Raw genomic sequence first — 18,902 nt, 5'->3', positions numbered from 1 at the left:
ATTTGCATTGTTGTTTTTCGTCTCTTCCTCATGGAATATTTTGCTAAGAATATTCTGTAATGCTGGCTTTCTTTTTGTAAATTCCTTTAGCTTTCTTTATCATGAAGCATCTTATTTCGTCGTCAAATCTGAAGGTAAGTTTTGCTGGATATAAGATTCTTGGTTCGCGTCCGTTTTCTTTCAGGTCTTGGTAAATGTTGTTCCAGGCCCTTCTAGTTTTTAGTGTCTGGATTGGAAAATCTGCTGATATTCTTATTGGTTTCCCCCTGAATTTAATTTGATTCTTTTCTCTTGCGGCCTTTAAAATTCTGTCTTTATTTTGTATGTTAGGTATTTTCATAATAATGTGCCTTAGTGTGAGTCTGTTGTAATTTTGTATATTTGGAGTCCTATAAGCCTCTTGTACTTGACTTTCCATTTCATTCTTCAGATTTGGGAAATTTTCTGATATTATTTCATTGAATAGATTGTTCATTCCTTTGGTTTGTTTCTCCATTCCTTCCTCAATCCCAATAATTCTTAAATTTGCCTTTTCATGATATCCCATAATTCTTGTAGATTCTGTTCATGATTTCTTACCATCTTCTCTGTTTGTTCAACTTTGTTTTCAAGATTAAATATTTTTTCTTCAATGTCTGAGGTTCTATCTTCCAGGTGTTCTATCCTATTGGTTATGCTTTCTATGGAGTTTTTAACTTGGTTTATTGTTTCCTTCATTTCAAGGATTTCTGTTTGCTTTTTTTTTTTTCAGTATCTCTAACTCTTTATTGATATGATCTCTTACTTCCCATATTTGCTCTTTTAACTATTGATTGGTGTGATCATTTAATGCCTGCATTTGCTCTTTCATCTCCTCCTTCAATGTCTGCATTTGTTCTTTCATCTGCTCGTTTGCTTCCCTGATTGTTTTAATTATGTACATTCTGAACTCCCTTTCTGACATTTCTTCTGCTCTACTGTCATTGGGTTTTATTGATATAGTATCTAGGTTTGTTTTGGACATTTTCTTCTCTTGTTTTCTCATATTGGTCAGATATCAGTGGGACTCTGAGATATTGCAGATTTCCTCAATTGGCTTATAGTGTCCCTGTAGATTTCCAGTGTATTACCTCCCAGCCTTCAGTAGCCTGAAGTCTTGGAGGAACTTGATAATGCAGTGCTTCTGAAGAAAGCTACCCCTACCCACTACTGGTTCCAGGACTTGGAGCTGGCTTTGTGCGGAAAGGCTCTCACTGGGGTCTGCTCCGAGAAGCTGGCCGTGTGGGAGGAGCCCACTGCCGGATTGTGCAGGGCTACCTGGGGAAGACTCTAAATGCCCTGCCCTGCTCTGATAAGCCACCCCTATCCATGCCTGCCGCCCAGGCCGAGCTTCACCCGGTGGGGGAGACTCACCCCGTTGCTCTGTTTTAGTCCCAGTCTCTCAATGCCTCCCCTTCTTGATTCCTGGGTTCTGGAGTGACTGGAGATGCAGTCACCTTCTAGTCTGCCATCCTATAGTCCTTCTTGACAGCACCTCACTCTCTGGTGACAGTAACATTTCCCTTTGGATAAAAATTCTCCTTGAAGAATCAAAATATTTGTATCTATGCCATGACATATTTTTGGGGGAAGTCTCCTTTAAAAAGAAATCTACAAAGAACTTAAAGTTAAGGTGGTATCCAGAGTAATTTTTTCATAATTCCCTCATCCAGGTGCCTGCATTTACCAACACAAGGCCAACAGGAGAGAGATGTGGGAAAGGAAATCCTCCAAACATTAGTGCAACAAGATAGCAGCAACTAATCCCAGCAAAGAATTCAGCCATTGTATCTATCAGGAAGTCATACCAAAAATTTCCCTCTGCAATATCTTGAAAATAGATAAATGCTCTCATAGGAACTTTTAATCCTTGATAACAGAATAGAATGTGTATGATACATAATTAAAAGAAAAACTTTGATATTAGGATCATCGTGAATAGAACCTCTAAAGCTTTTTTAAGCTAATGACTAAGTTGCCTCAAAGATTAACTGTCAAATATTTTCAGGTATTCCATAGGTATCTCTGGTGTGAACAGAGTTTACAAATGTCAAGGAAATAGCTGTATAATTAGATTGTGCAGAACAAATTCTACAACAAAACTATATGAAAAAGATTGTCAATTCTTATCTGGTAAAATTCAAACAGAAAAGACAGTGGAATGAGATAGATATCATTACCCTATGTACATTTATGATTACACAAATAGTGTGAATCTACATCATGTACAACCATAGAAATGAAAAGTTGTACCCTATATGTGTACAATGAATCAAAATGCAGTTAGTAAAAATATTTTTTTAAAAGGCATCCATAACATTTCTGAAAAATTGATTCTGTAAGTACACCAATAATTATTATAAGAATTTATAATCAAAGAACATACTATACCCTACAAGTGAGTTAAGGAATTAAATATATTATCATTAATAAAAATTTATTTCAACATTGGCTGGCACATAGTAAGCACTTGGTGTTAGTTATTATCATTACAATCATAATTATTGAAAATGTACCCTATAATTTTGATTGAATGAGTTATATTGTATTCAAAAAATAAAACTGCATAATGCATTGATATTTGGGGGTTTATAGTTAAATTTTCAAATGCATATAGTATTTTTTCATTGTATTAACCTCCCAGGGTGTTGACTTCTGTAATGCAAGAAACCATAACCAAAAAGCTCCAATTCTACAAAATATAAAGTGTAATTTCAGAAATATATGGAAAGTAATCAGAAATTTGAAGGATTTTAAAAACATCATGCCTGTGGTGGCACTGCCCCCTCCACCTGCCTTCTCATTGCTGAGAATGAGTGAAAGAATTGTGTGTTTAGTTCTTGATAAGACTAAAAACATGAAGGCAAGTTTCATGGAATTGAATAGATAAGAACCCTCTGACAATAACCCTGTACCTGGGTTATTCTAAATTGCATGATGACAGAAAGCCACACTACTTTCTGTAGTAAGTACCTCAAGAAGGACAGTGAAACATTTTATTGAAGGAAAGTTGCCAATAGAGTTAAACAGACCAAACTGAAGTACCCTCTTTATCCCAGAAAAGGGGGAGGTCTTACTATTAAGACTTTTAGGCCCTTAGTAATGCTTTAATCAGAGACTCAGAATTATAGATTAAAATATGAATATATTTTATTTGCTTTTTTATCTATTGGAAATTATTGAAAGATATGAGGATAGAGTGGATTAGGGGCTGCTGGACTCCATAATTCAGATTAAGGAACAAAATCAATAAGAATTTTTAATGCAGCTTTATCTTTTGTGTACCATCTATATAAATGATTTATTTATGTTCAGAGAACCAAGTAAAATTCATCACCACAAAGAAATGGCAATATCCAACCAGTAATTTCTTCTACTAACATTAGTAAGTAGTAGGCATTTGTGCTAGACTTTAGAAATAGAGATCCATGTACTTAAGGAGTGTCTAGTTGAATATATAAACATTTTCTCACTGTTTCTCCATTAGCAGGTTAACTCAGACTCATCCTTCAAAATTTGGTAAAGGTACCTATGTTCTCCAGGAGTAGATGGACTAAGGGTCCTTCTGATGGTCTCCTACAATGCCCTGTTACAACTTCTATTACCCTATATAACGTTGATATCACACATAACATCTCTCATTAGACTATGTTTTAGTTCCTTTTTTTTTTTTTTTTTTTTCATGGCTTTGACTAAAAGACCTGACAAGAACAACTGGCTAAGGAAAAGTTTATTTGGGCTCATGGTGCAGAGGTACAGTCTACAGATAGCCGATTCCATGGCTCTGGGCCTGAAGTGAGGCAGAACACCCTGGCAGAAGGGCACAGCAGAGGAGAGCAGCTCAAGACATGGTAACAGGAAACAGAAAGGGAGCTCTGGGACAAAATATAAACCCAAAGTCACACACCCGATGACCCATCTTTTCTAGCCATACCCTACCTGCCTACAGTTACTACTCAATTAATCCATACCTGTGGATTAATGCACCGATTAAGTTAAGACTCTCATAAACCAATCATTTCACCTTTGAAAATTCTTACACTGTCTCACACATGAGCTTTTGAGGGATACTTCATATCTAGACCATAACAAAGTGGGAGCTTCTCTAGGACTTGGATCCATGTCTTATTCATCTTTTTATCCTCGCTCCCCAGAACAGATTACAGGTCTTTCCCTAATAGATTAGGAGCTTCACTAGGAATCAAAACTTTTTCTGATACATCTTTGCATCCCTGTGACCTAGACTTCATCACATATGGATAATCAATAAGTAACTGTTGAAATTGATAGATTACAAACAAGCCAGATGCAATGTGATAAAGTACCCAGAATGATGGGACATTTGAGGCAGAACAGACCATGCTAAAGATCAAAAATGCATTCTTCACCAAATGGGGAGGAGGTGTTAGAAGTAAAAAGAATTATTCAGAAGCAAGAATTGAGTCTCTCAGGATTCATCTGAGGCTCTGTAAATTTTGCCTTTTGAGTAATCTAATCCCCACCTGATGGAGAGACTCCAGTCTCTGACTGGGTTCTGTCCACCACAGTATGAATTGATTCTGTGGGCTCTGGGGCAGTTTTATCTTGAACCAACTGGCACAGAGACTTTAAAGGGTAATAATAGAGTATCTACAATATGCATTATCAGTTCCCAATTTCACTTCACTCCTCATTCTCTCCCTATAACTAATTTGCTTGCTTAGTGACCAAGAATCATCTCTAGTTAAAGAGATGAGTTCCTTGATAACTATACATGTTCTGCAATATATATAACAGTATTTTTCTATTTTATCAACTGAAAAAATTATAAATGCTTCCTTTAATAAGACCAATTACCATTTATAGAAAAGTCTTATCAACATATTTTGTGTGATCTATTATTATACTTCACTCAAAACTATTTGGTTCTTTTTCCTGTGGTTATTATTTAGGATTTTAACTGACTAAATCAAAGGAATCAAGCAGCCAAATATTTCCTGCTTCAAACTATTGAAAATGGATCCTGAGTAGGAATAATTGAGTATGATATTACTGTTCAAATCAAAAGTAAACTAGTTCAAATAAGAGCCACAATGAAAGAAGAAAGCTCTCAGAGAACGTATCTCCAGAAGTTTCAGGAGGAATTTCCATCTGCTCTGGAATTGAACCTGCATTTCAGGTGAAAATTCTCTCTCAAAAATAGAGACTTCTTTAATTTGGAAGGAAATTTCTATGAATTGCTACTGCACACACTCTCTGCTTTTTAAAACATAATTAAAAGCGCAACACTAAGCTCATAGAAAGAAATTTAAATAATTTTTAAATGAGTTACTCAATTGTTAGGTGAATAAATGTGTAAAAATCACTGTGAACTTTGTCTATCTTGTTATCATGCAAAAATCAGTGCTAAATAAATGTTTGTTAAATGAATGTAAGGCAGCAAAAGTCACCAATTTTTTAGGGCAGAACAAACAAATTATCTTGTATAATTATACTTTTGGCCAAGAATGCCCACATTGTAGGATTATTATGAGGATTAAATGAAATGATACATTTACATATTTAAAAACACATGCTATACTCTTGAATAATATATAATGTATAATATGAGTGATATATAATGTATAATGGTTGCTATTATGAATCTTTTATCCAAATGGTCATCTTGAGCTTATAATCAATATCAGTGTCATTTTCCTTCATAGAAATCGTCTCTGTCCCCCCTCAGATGTAGATGTTTAGAGGTGGGGGTCTGCTGAGAATGAGCGACAACGATGTCTACCCTAGTTCAGACATCGGAGACCAGGCTCGGAAGGCACAGATCTAATTTTACTTAGGTTGTACAAGACATATCCATTACAAGACATTATCCAATCAGGTTATCATGCTTGTTAAAACATAACAGAACCAACCTATAGGTGAGCTATATGTCGTTCTTAATGTAAACAAACCAAGCATGCTTAAGTGATTCTGTGTAGCAACAAGTCTGAGACAAAGGACTGGGGGAAAGGTAAGCTTCAGCACACAGCATGAGGTGAGGCAGTGCAGGTGAGCTTACATCACAGCTTGCTGGGATGCTAGATGAGCGAGGCCTTCCCTCAGCTCATAGTTCTGCCTCACCAACTGCAAAGGCCTTCAGTCCATGGCGAGTCTTTACCATTTCCTCAGTCTCTCTGTCCAGACTGTTTGGCTTATTTAGACCATGGTGTCAGCGACTGCTATCAGATAAGCTTGAGGAATGTTCCCTACCCTCAGTCTATAAAATTAAATCTGAATTTGTCTGTCTGATGTTATTAGGAGCTTTCCAGCTTCTTCTATCTTCCCAGCCTTCTTCTCAGTTCTTCCTTCCTGATGCTCTATGCTCCAAAAGTTTACTGCACATGTTGTTCTCCAAGCCCACCATGTGCTAGCTGCCCCCATACTTTCACTCATGAAATTTCTCTGCTAAAATGTTTTCTTCTTTCCCAATTTTGCATGTTATAATTCTACCAGTTCTTTAGAATCTTCTCACCTTTTTGTAGCTCTTCCTGCTACTCTCACCCCTATGGAATCTCAGACTCTTTTCTGAATTTCATGACATTCTAATGTATGTTTCCAACATGAAATGCTGGGTTTAAATTCTAATTGTACTAAGTGCAATTCTTCACCTCTGTGGTTCTAATTTTCTCATAACAAAAAGGGAAAATAAAAGCTTACATATAATACTGCTCATGTTTTAATTTATTCAACCTGTTATCTGCCAGTTATGTGCCACATTAAGCACTATATAAGACACTAGGATACAAGTTCTGTGCTCTGGCACACCATGCTATTTCAGTGAGGACAAATCATGAATAGATAAGCAAATTGGAAAAAAATAATAATTATAGATTACAGTGTTGTGAAGGAATAAAACAGGATGGTATAATAAATATCAGGGAAAGGAGTAGCAGTGCCACTTTAATAGATCACTGAATCCCTTTGTGAAGAGTTACATTTACACTAAGACTTGAAGGATAGGAAGGAACCAATAGTTCAGGTAGAAAGGAGAGTGCAAGATCCTATGGGAAAGATGTGGCAAAAAGTTGAATTATTTACAGAAGTGATAGAAAATAGTGAAGCTAAAGTTTGTAAATAAGGGGATATTAAATGTCATTGGAGAGATAAACAAGGGCTACAAATTTCAAAAAAAATTTAAAGCACAACAGAAAGTTGTTGGAAGGTTTTAAGCAGTTGTTTAAAGAGTTGTGATCAATTTGTGTTCTAGGAAGATGATTCCAAATACCCTAGTTTAGGAAGATTACTCTGGAGGATCATAGGGAGCAAGAATGGTAGTTGGAAAAAACCTTAGATTTTATTAAATTACATAATATAAAAAACACATTTAATACATAGCAAATGTTCAGAAATATTTTATTTCTCTTGAACTATAGAATATTCTACCATACATATTCATTGTGCTTTTGATACTCATTTCTATATGTTCTCAGTCTCTGACACAAAATTTAGTAAATTAAATTCTCTTCATGAATTCATGAACCATGTAGCTCCAACTGTATCCCCCGCACAGTGACTGACACATTGTAAGAGCTCAGTGAATAAATGAAAACAAAGACAGGTGAAGAACAGAGAACTTTACTTCATCTCTGGATCTTCATTTTGCACTGAAACCCATAGTAGGATTATGATGAAAATGTTATATAAATGCTGTAAATGTGTGAAAACATCCCTATTTCAAAGTCTGGTTTTAGTACATGTCAGCATATTTTCCATGTATTGCCATATATGCAAGCCATTCCTTGTCTTAATATAAGCAAAAAAAAATGTAATGAAGGTATTCACATTGTTCCCCCAACTCCAGCTACATAAAGAATTCCAACATTTTAAACACTCTTCTGCAATTTTATACATACCTCCATTCTTCCCTTCAAAACCTAATAAATCACTATTAATTCACCATGGCATTTTTTTCCCTAAGGTCTTGCTTTCTTAAAATGGTACTCCTGGAAACTACTCTCAAAGCCCTCACAGAACAAGAAACATACTTGCTATCTTGAGCTCAGTTGTTTATCCTCTCTTTTAAGTGCATGGTATTCAAAACTTTGAGTTGCCAATCTATTTGGATTTGTAGTTTGATGTAGAAAAGGCCATGAATAGAATATAGAACTCAAAATGTATAACTTGTATATTATTAGAGCACCACCTCTGCATATAGCTCTGTGCTAATAACTTTTGGAGGCAAAACAAAAATTCTATAACAAGTACCTAACCTCAAGATGCTCAGAACTTTATGTATCATGTATTTATAAGCACAATAATGACTTCAAAATTTGGAATTAGTGAATTACTTATAATTTTTGTCTAAAATGTTACACATTGACTTTTTGAAGTAAATTCTTGGTCTATGTACTTTTGTATGTGACTAACGTTATACAGTAAAAACTTTTCCCAGTGTAATCTAGTCAAAGAAAGCAGTCAGTGCCACTAATTATGTTTTTGGTATCTGGTTGACCTGAGTTCCACAGTCTGAGCTATCACTGTCATTTAACACAGGAAGATTTCCACTTTAAGGCCTGCTTCTCATAACTTTAAGTGAATATTCCCTGCAGCAGGTAAATAAGAATAAAAAGTTGTATTTAAATTTCCCCAAGGTTTATTGATTATAGATTCTGCTATTTCAAAATAAAGTTTGCCTCATTCTACAGAGTTTCATTTCTTCTAAATTTTTTTTCTAATTCCTCATCAGTACCTTTGAACTGGGACAACTGATAATGACCTAACTTACATTTGCAGGTAATTAGAGAAAAATACCATCAACCAGATGAATTGAAATAATAACTGGTGACAACTGGAGAGGACAAAAACACAAGGAACTGCATGGACAAAGGGAAACAAGTGGGGCCATCAAGTGGCTTTGTTAATGGCTTTAAATTTTAGGAGGAGGTCATCATTATCTTTAGATCAAGTCCAGAGCAACAGCCTCATTGAGTCTTTCAGGACCTCTGGGTTAAGAAACACAGACATCTCCCAGCAATCTCTTCAGGTCAGAGTTTCCACTCCTTGGTTTCATCCTTATGCTTAGACATAAATGAAAAAATAATTTGATAATTATGTTTTGAGTCTTATATTTTTATCATAGTAAATCTTTATTAAAAATCAAAACTTCAGTATTGAAATTTTCTTTATATACAACACTTCCAATTATGTGATAAAATGGGTTTATATGTATAAAGACAATAGTAAATGAATTGAAAGAAGAAATCAAGTTACACAAGAAAAGTATGTCTGAAACTGTTTTAATGATATAGATAGATTTATTTATCAGTTAATAAACAATTGCATAAAATTGTTTTACTATATTTTTTCTAAATGTTGACTTTAATTTCCATTTTTATGGACAGGTAATTAAGGAAGTATCTTCTGTATTTCAGCACTGATGCAAACCCCAGATTTTCAGATAATCAAATTAGTAGCAGTAAGGTATAATATGAATTCAGATACTAGGGAAAAAAATCTCTTAAGCTCTCAGTGTCTCAGTTCCTCATTTGGAATGTAAAACTATATGATGTTTCTATGTAAAATTCCTGGAGATTCATCACAAACTTTTAAACTTTAGGAACAAAAAAAATGAGAAGATTGTGAATTTCTAGTCCATTTACTTATGATCAAGAAAGAATATATAAATTTAAAGAACATGTGTGAATAAACAGTACTGACAGATTTTTTTTCTAAGACTGTTTAGTTTAAGAAATAACATCAAAACCTAACAATGTCAAATTTTTATTCCTAAAGTTAGATTAGTCCATTATTCTAAGAATTTGCTAGAAAATCTCCTGCTTCCAAGTTCTCCACCCACCTCAGTCCTTGCCAATTGTGAAATAGATTCAGTTATACAACTGAACTCAACAACTTATGTTGGAAATGGAAGGAATATATCTTGAAAAATAAATTAAGCAGGAATTAGTCAATAATCATTACTTATCTATTATCATAGTTCTTTCTCTTGACTCTTCAACCATTTTTCCAACTAGATTTTTTTTGTTTTTTATGCTTTTGCATTGTAGTTATAATAGTTGAGTTCATTTTGATATAATCATACATGCATGGGATTTAATTTGCTCCATTTCAGTCCCCAGTCTTCCTCTTTCCCTCCGCCTTTTCCTACCCTTATTCCCCTGCCTATACTCTTCTACTTGTCTTCCTTCTATTAATTGGTGCTTTACAGATATGAATAAAGGTGTAATTCACTGTAGTATATTTACATATGCACATAGCATAATTTTGTCAAATTCATTCTACATTTCCTCCCCTTCCCCACTCTTCTCTCCCTTCCAGTCTCCTTCTACTCCACTGCTCTTCCCTTATTCTTTTTTAAAAATTTATTTATTTTAATTCATTGTAAACAAATGGGGTAAAACTTATTTCTCTGGTTGTACATGAAGTAGAGTCATACCATTTATCATACAAGTACATAGGGTAACCCTTTATTCTTATATCTTATCTTCTGATTTATTTCCCCTTACTTTGCTCTAGCTTCTGCATATGAGTGAAAACATTTGACCCTTGATTTTCTGAGTCTGGCTTATTTCAATTAACATGATATTCTCCAGTTCCATACATTTACTAGCAAATACAATAATTTCATTCTTCTTTATGACTGGGTAAAATGCCATTGTGTGTGTATATGTACATATATCATATTTTAATCCATTCATCTATTGAAGGACCAAGCTGGCTGCATAACTTGGCTATTGTGAGTTGCACTGCTATAAATATTGATATGATTGTATCACTATAGTATGCTATTTTAGTTCTTTTGGATAAATACCAAGGAATGGGTTAGCTGGATCATATGGTAGTGCCATTTTTATTTTTTAAGAAATCTTCATATACTTTCCAGAGAGGTACTAATTTGCAGTCCCACCAACAATGCAAGAGTATGTACCTTTCCCCCAATATCCTTGCTGGCATTTATTAGTATTTGTATTCTTGATAAATTATGATTCTGACTGTAGTGAGAAGAAATCTCACTGAAATTTTGATTTGCATTTCTCTGATTGTTAAGGAAGTTGAACATTTTACACATATGTTTGTTGGTAATTTGTATTTCTTCTTTTAAGAAATGCTTATTTAGTTCTTTTGTCCCTTTATTGATTGGGTTATCTGGTTTTGTTTTATTAAGTTTTTGGAGTTCTTTATGTATTCTGAATATTAATTCCCTGTCAAAGGAGTAGCTGTCAAAGATCTTGATCACATTCTGTAGGCTCTCTCTTCATGGTTTTAATCATTCCCTTTGCCATACAGAGCTTTTAAATTTGATGCCATTCCACTAATTCCTTGGATTTATTTCTTGAGTTTTAGGAGTCTTCTTAGGGAAGTCAGTTCCCATGCCAATATGTTGGAGGGTTAACCCTGTTTTCTTCTAGCAGTCCAGCTACCTTCTTATTTTATCCCTTCTTCTGAATTCAACTCCTTTTCTCAACATATGTGTCTTAATAGTATCATCATTGTCACTTAGATTCAAAATCTTTGTGTAACATTGATTCTTCTTTGTTCATGTACATGATGTGTACAAATGTCAACAAAGATTGTTTCTTCAAAATGTCTTACAAAAATCGATTTCTTGCCATACCCACTCTTATCAAATCTATATCATGTCATTTTATGCCAAAGTTAATGTATCCCATCTTCTAGTTCATCAAATCACAGCCTACATTAAAACTTGCCATCGTGGTATTGGTTCCAAATTAGACAGGTAGACCAAAGGTACAGAATAGAGGACACAGAGACAAACCCACATAAGTACAGTTACCTTATGCTAGATAAAGGTGCCAAAAACATACAATGGAGAAAAGATAGCCTCTTCAATAAATGGTGCTGACAAAACTGGAAATCCATATGCAGCAAAACGAAATTAAACCCCTATCTCTCACCCTGCACAAAACTCAACTCGAAATGGATCAGGATCTAGGAATTAAGACCTTAGACCTTTCACCAAATAGAAGAAAAAGTAGCCCTGAATCTTCATCATGTTGGCTTAGGACCAAACTTCCTTAACAAGACTCCCAGAGCACAAGAAATAAAAGCAAGAATCAATAAATAGTATGAATTCAAACTAAAAAGCTTTTTCCCATCAAAGGAAACAATAAATAATGTGAAAAGAGAGCCTACAGAGTGGGAGAAAATCTTTTCCACACGCACTTCAGACAGAGCACTAATCTCCCAAAATTTATAAAGAACTTTAAAAACTTTATACCAAAAATATAAAGATCCAATCAATAAATGGGCTAAGGAACTGGCAAACACTTTGCAGAAGAAGATATACAGGTGATCAACAAATACATGAAAAAGTGCTCATCATCTCTAGTAATTAGAGAAATGCAAATTAAAACAACTCTAAGATTTCATCTTACTCTAATTAGAATGGCTATTATCAAGAACCCAAGCAATAATAAGTGTTGGCATGGATGTGGGGAAAAAGGCACATTCATACATTGCTGGTGGGATTGCAGATTGGTGCAGTTACTCTGGAAAGCAGTGTGGAGAATCCTCAGAAAACATGGAACGGAACCATTTGACCCAGCTATCCCACTCCTAGGTTTATACTCAAAGGACTTAAAATAAGCATACTACAGTAACACAGTCACATCAATATTTATAGCTGCTTAATTCACAGTAGCTAAACTGTGAGGAACCAAACTAGATGTCCTTCAACAGATGAATGGATAAAGAAACAGTGATATATATACACAATGGAATACTATTCAGTCATAAAGAAGAATAAAATTTTGGCATTTGTAGGTAAATGGATGGAGTTGGAGAATATCATGCTAAGTGAAATAAGTCAATCCCAAAAAACCAAAGCCAAATATTTTCTCCAATAAGTGGATGATAATACATTACAGGAGGGGTAAGAAGAATGGAGGAACTTTGGATGGTATAGAGGGAAATGGGGTGAGAGGGGGTGGGTGAAGGAAAGATAGTGGACAGAGACAGACATTATTATCCTATGTACATGTATGATTACACAAATGGTGTGAATCTACATTGTGTACAGCCATAGAAATGAAAAGTTGTACACCATTTGTGGACAGTGAATCAAAATGAAGTCTGTAAAAAAAAAAACCTTGCCATGATCACTTAACTAAAACTATTTTCTTCCTCTCAACAATGAAGAGACAGATACTCTAGGATACAGACTTTGAACAGGCACAGATTAATTTGGAAATCCGTCTGTAAATTTACCCTGAAATCTGTTCTACAAATTGGTTTAGAGATGTACCTGGTTGTCAAGGGAGGTAAAACTGAAGGAAAATACAGGTCATTCTGAGGTTTTCAACTGTTCTAAATAAAGAATGATGATACTGTCTGAATTGAGAAGCAAAGAAGTAGATTTTTATTTTATTGTGTTCTGTCTTATCTTTGATAACTTTGGCTGGCTAATGGAACATTCAATGAAATCCTTCAGAAGAAATTAAAAGTATAGGAGCAGAATATGAAGAATCAGCTAGAAAGGAGATATTTACATAAAGAAGGTACTCAAAGTCTTAGGAATGGAGTTCTTAAAGGTAGTGTAAGGGGTAGGAAGAATGTTTTGTTGCCCTCCTTTGGAATGCCTATGACTGTCTCTTAAATCAGAAAATAACAAAATGGATCAAAATTTTGCAAGATAAATCTGAATTCATATATGTGATTAGTAGGGCTTTGGGAAGTGTGGTGGCCAACTACATATCTCTTATAATAGCATATAAGTTGATGAGAACTTGTACTTGAATGCTGGCAGGTGGAATACGGAAGGAAAGCTACACTCCACACTTCACTGGGTTATCCTCCCTAAATACTACTATAGAGCCAGAGCCTGCCCTTTATTAGCAACCTGATAGAAGTCTAAAAGTTGTTCACATTCATATTTAACTTGATAATATTTTGTCCACTCAAGGACTTTATAGAAGACTGAGATTTTTGTTGAATCATTGATGTTTGAATGGAGAAATTCACTCACTTCCTTCAGAAATGGAGTCAAGGTGGGTTTAGGACTAAGTTGGAATAGAAGTGGCTCTTCCCACTGTTCCTTAAATGACACCATTCTAGGAAACATCTTCTTGGTCAGTGGATAAAGTGACTTATCTGACTAAGGATTATCTGCAAAGTTTTTGAAAAACTTTCTTCAAAGCTTCTTTCAGAGAAAGGTTCCATCTCTCATTTTCTTTCCTCTCAGGATTCCAACTTACATAGATATAAGTTTGCCCTATTTGTCCTTTTCCTGAACATACTTATTACCCAGGGACTACTCACTCTGTCATGTGTGAAAAATTAAGATCTCAAATCAAGAAAAGACCACTGTGAAATTGTCCCAGTTATATACTAATCTTCCTTTTTTGTGTTGAGATCCCCTCTCACTGTCTCTACTTAAATACTCCATCCAGCTGGGTGCTGTGGTGCACACCTGTAATACCAGCGGCTCAGGAGACTGAGGTAGGAGGATCACAAGTTCAAAGTCAGGCTCAGGAATTTAGTGAGGCCCTTAGAGAGACCCTGACTCAAAATAAAAAAATAACAAAGGACTGGGATGTGACTCAGTGGTTAAGTGCCCTGAGTTCAATCTCCAATACCAAAAAAAAAAAAATTACTCTATACACCAATATGTATTTTCTTTAGTCATGAAGATGTACAAACAAGGGTTAGTGCAAACACACACAAACACACACCCTAGAGCTAATTATTTTCTATTGTTATAGCATCTTTAATGCAAAAGCCTTTGGGTGGGGTATTTTCCAAGACAACTCTGAAATAATAGGGCTATATTTCCAACTGCAAAACCCATTCTCTGCTATAAGACCTTCAATACACTCTATTCTTTACTCGGACCATTTATTTATATATTGCTGTGCTTTCTGACAATTCTCACATTCCAATCAGCTTTAGAAAGATCACAAGTCTAAGGTTGTAGGTAATATGTAAGCTTGCTCTCAAATTAGAACCATCTTAAAAAGAAAATCGTATTCTCTTCTGTGATCATTAATTACTAAAATGTATTTTAACAGCTTGAAAGTAAGTGATTAACACTGAACAAACACCCCTGGATGAATGGTTCTGTAATAATTGATAGCACAGTGGGAAAGGACTCATTCTTTCTCATCACAGGATAATCAGTCTCCTAGTATTTCTCTCTGGGATCCCAATGGAACACTGATTAGAAGTTTCACAGTGGACAGTTATTCCAAAATGGCCTATCTCAGTATTCCAGGAAATGCACATGAAAGCAATCAGCTTTTAGATTTCTTTCAAAAAATTTTCAGAACATAAAAATAAATTGTGTAATGCCATAAATGTAATTTTTAAATGTCTGTGTGCCAGTAATGATATCATGTTCAAAATTATAGTAAAATAGAATTTTCTTTCCATCTATGTGTTATCCTAAGAATTTTATGGGAGGAGAAAAAAAAGAAAGAACTTCAGTAGGAGTAAGAAGAAAAAAGGTAAAATATATTACCCCAAAAAAGTTGTGAAGAGTAAATGTAAGAGATCTCTTCAACATGGCATAGACATTGCTAAAATTTCCTTCCTAATTAACCCCAACTAAGAATGCAATGTATGGATTCTGAAACCAAAGAATAAAGACCTATAAGGAACTGAACAGATACCTCACAGAAGAAGAAATACAATCGATCAAAAAACACATGAAAAAATGTTCCTCATCTCTTACAATTAGAAAAATGCAAAACAAAACTAAGATTTAATCTCACTCCAGTCAGAATGGTAATTATCAAGAATATAAGCAATAATAAGTGTTGGCAAGGATGTGGGGGAAAAGGTATATTCATACTTGTTGGTGGGACTGCAAATTGGTGCAACCACTCTAGAAAGCAGTATGGAGATTCCTCAGAAAACTTTGAATGGAACCACAATTTGATCCAGCTATCCCACTCCTCAGTTTATACCCAAAGGACTTAAAATCAGCATACTACTGTGATGCAGCCACATCAATGTTTATAGCAGTTCAATTCATAATAGTTAAACTCTGGAACCAACCTAGATGCCCTTCAACAGATGAATGGATAAAGAAAATGTGGTACATATAGACAATGGAATATTACTCAGTCTTAAAGAAGAATGGAATTATGGCATTTGTCAGTAAATGGATGAAACTAAAGAATATCATGCTAAGTGAAATAAGTCAATTCCAAAAACCAAAGACCAAATGTTTTCTCTAATAAGCAAATGCTGATCCATAGTGGGGGTGGTGGGTAGGGAAGAATGAAGGAACTTTTGATTATGCAGAGGGGAGTGAAAGGAGCTGGGGAAGTGGGGATTGGAAGGACAGTGAAATGAGACAGATATTATTACCCTACATACATGTATGAAAAAAGTTTTAATTTTAAAAAATAAGTTAAAGAAAAGAATAAAGACCTAAATGTATGCTGTCTTTCAAAATATGTATTTCCAACCAGAAATTTCACCAGGTGTAGACACTATGCATGACATTACTCAAGATTCTATAAATGAATTGCTGTAGTTCTCATCAAGGAAATTCCTCAAAAGTCTTTGTGGTCTTACTTACAAGATTTTTTCTTCAAATTGCATAATGGAAACAGAGAAAAACAGTTTTTTGTTTTTTTTTATTGTAAACAAATGGGATACATGTTGTTTCTCTGTTTGAACATGGCGTAAAGGCATACCATTTGGGTATTCATAAATTTACATAGGGTAATGTTGTTTGATTCATTCTGTTATTTTTTCCCTTCCCCCACCCCACCCACCCCTCTTTTCCCTCTATACAGTCCTTCCTTCCTCCATTCTTGCCCCCCTCCCTAATCCTAACACTAACCCTACCTAACACTAACACCTCCCACCCCCCATTATGTGTCATCATCCACTTATTAGCAATATCATTCGTCCTTTGGTTTTTTGAGATTGGCTTATCTCACTTAGCATGATATTCTCCAATTTCATCCATTTGCCTGCAAATGCCATAATTTTATCATTCTTTATGGCTGAGTAATATTCCACTGTATATATATATATATATATATATATATATATATATATATATATACTACAGTTTCTTTATCCATTCATCAACTAAAGGGCATCTAGGTTGGTCCACAATCTGGCTATTGTGAATTGAGCAGCTATGAACATTGATGTGGCTGTATCTCTGTAGTATGCTGATTTTAAGTCCTTTGGGTATAGACCAAGGAGTGGGATAGCTGGGTAAAATGCTGGGTCCATTCCAAGTTTTCTAAGGAATCTCCACACTGCTTTCCGGAGTGGCTGCACTAATTTGCAGCCCCACCAGCAATGTATGAGTGTACCTTTCTCCCCACATCCTCGCCAACACCTATTGTTGCTTGTATTCTTGATAATCACCATTCTAATTGGGGCGAGATGGAATCTTAGGGTGGTTTTGATTTGCATTTCTCTTATTACTAGAGATGTTGAACATTTTTCCATATGTTTGTTGATTTCTTATAGATCTTCTTCTGTGAAGTGTCTATTCATTTCCTTAGCCCATTTGTCCATTGGATTATTTACATTCTTGGTGTAGAGTTTTTTTGAGTTCTTTAAAGATTCTGGAGATTAGTGCTCTGTCTGAAGCATGATTGGCAAAGATTTTCTCCCACTCTGTAGGCTCTTTCTTCACATTGCTGATAGTTTCCTTTGCTGAGAGAAAGCTTTTTAGTTTGAATCTATCCCAGTTATTGATTCTTGCTTTTATTTCTTGTGCTATGGGAGTCCTGTTGAGGAAGTCTGGTCCTAAGTCGACATGTTGAAGATCTGGACATACTTTTTCTTCTATAATCTGCAGAGTCTCTGGTCTGATTCTGAGGTCCTTAATCCATTTTGAGTTTAGTTTCATGCATGGTGAGAGATATGGGTTTAGTTTCATTCTGTTGCATACGGATTTCCAATTTTCCCAACACCATTTGTTGAAGAGGCTATCTTTTCTCCATTGCATATTTTTGGCCCCTTTGTCTAGTCTGAGAAAATTGTATTTATTTGGGTTTGTGTCCATGTCCTCTATTCTGTACCTTGATCTACCTGTCTATTTTGGTACCAATATCATGCCGTTTTTCTTACTATTGCTTTGAGTTGAAGATCTGGTATTGCGATACCCCCTGCTTCACTCTTTCTGCTAAGGTTTGCTTTAGCTATTCTGGGTTTATTCTTCCAGATGAATTTCATAATTGCTTGCTCTTTTTCTGTAAGGTACGTCATTAGGATTTTAATTGGAATTGCATTGAATCTGTATAGCACTTTGGGTAGTATGGCCATTTTGAAAATATTAATTCTGGTGGAATTTCCTGGTTCCTCTAAATATATAATCATGTCATCAGCAAATAGGGATAGTTTGAGTTCTTCTTTTCCTATTGGTATCCCTTTAATTTCCTTGGTCTCTCTAATTGCTCTGGCTAGAGTCTCAAGGACAATGTTGAATAGAAGTGGTGAAAGAGGGCATCCCTGCCTTGTTCCAGTTTTTAGGGGGAATGCTTTCAGTTTTTCACCATTTAGAATGATATTAGCCATGGGCTTAGGATAGATGGCCTTTACAATGTTAAGGAATGTTCCCACTATCCCAATTTTTTCTAGTGTTTTGAGCGTGAAGGGGTGCTGCATTTTATCAAATGCTTTTTCTGCATCTATTGAAATAATCATGTGATTCTTGACTTTAAGTCTATTGATATGGTGAATGACATTTATTGATTTCCTGATGGTGAACCAACCTTGCATCCCTGGGATAAAACCCACTTGATCATGGTGCACTATCTTTTTAATATGTTTTTGTATGCGATTTGCTAAAATTTTGTTGAGAATTTTAGCATCGATGTTCATTAAGGATTTTGGTCTGAAATTTTCTTTCCTCGATGTGTCTCTCTCTGGTTTAGGTATCAGGGTGATATTGGCTTCATAGAACGAGTTTGGGA

General features: G+C 35.1%; 1 pseudogene; it reads left to right on the top strand.

Annotated features, from left to right (window-relative positions):
• The window catches only part of LOC124959865 (calcium-activated chloride channel regulator 4-like), a 54,409-nt pseudogene that overhangs the window by 22,066 nt on the left and 13,441 nt on the right, over positions 1-18,902 (top strand).

This window comes from Sciurus carolinensis, chromosome 1, assembly GCF_902686445.1.
Source record: "Sciurus carolinensis chromosome 1, mSciCar1.2, whole genome shotgun sequence".
NCBI lineage: Eukaryota > Metazoa > Chordata > Mammalia > Rodentia > Sciuridae > Sciurus > Sciurus carolinensis.
The sequence above is the reverse complement of the archived record's forward strand: the minus strand, read 5'-3'. Positions and strand labels throughout refer to the sequence as shown.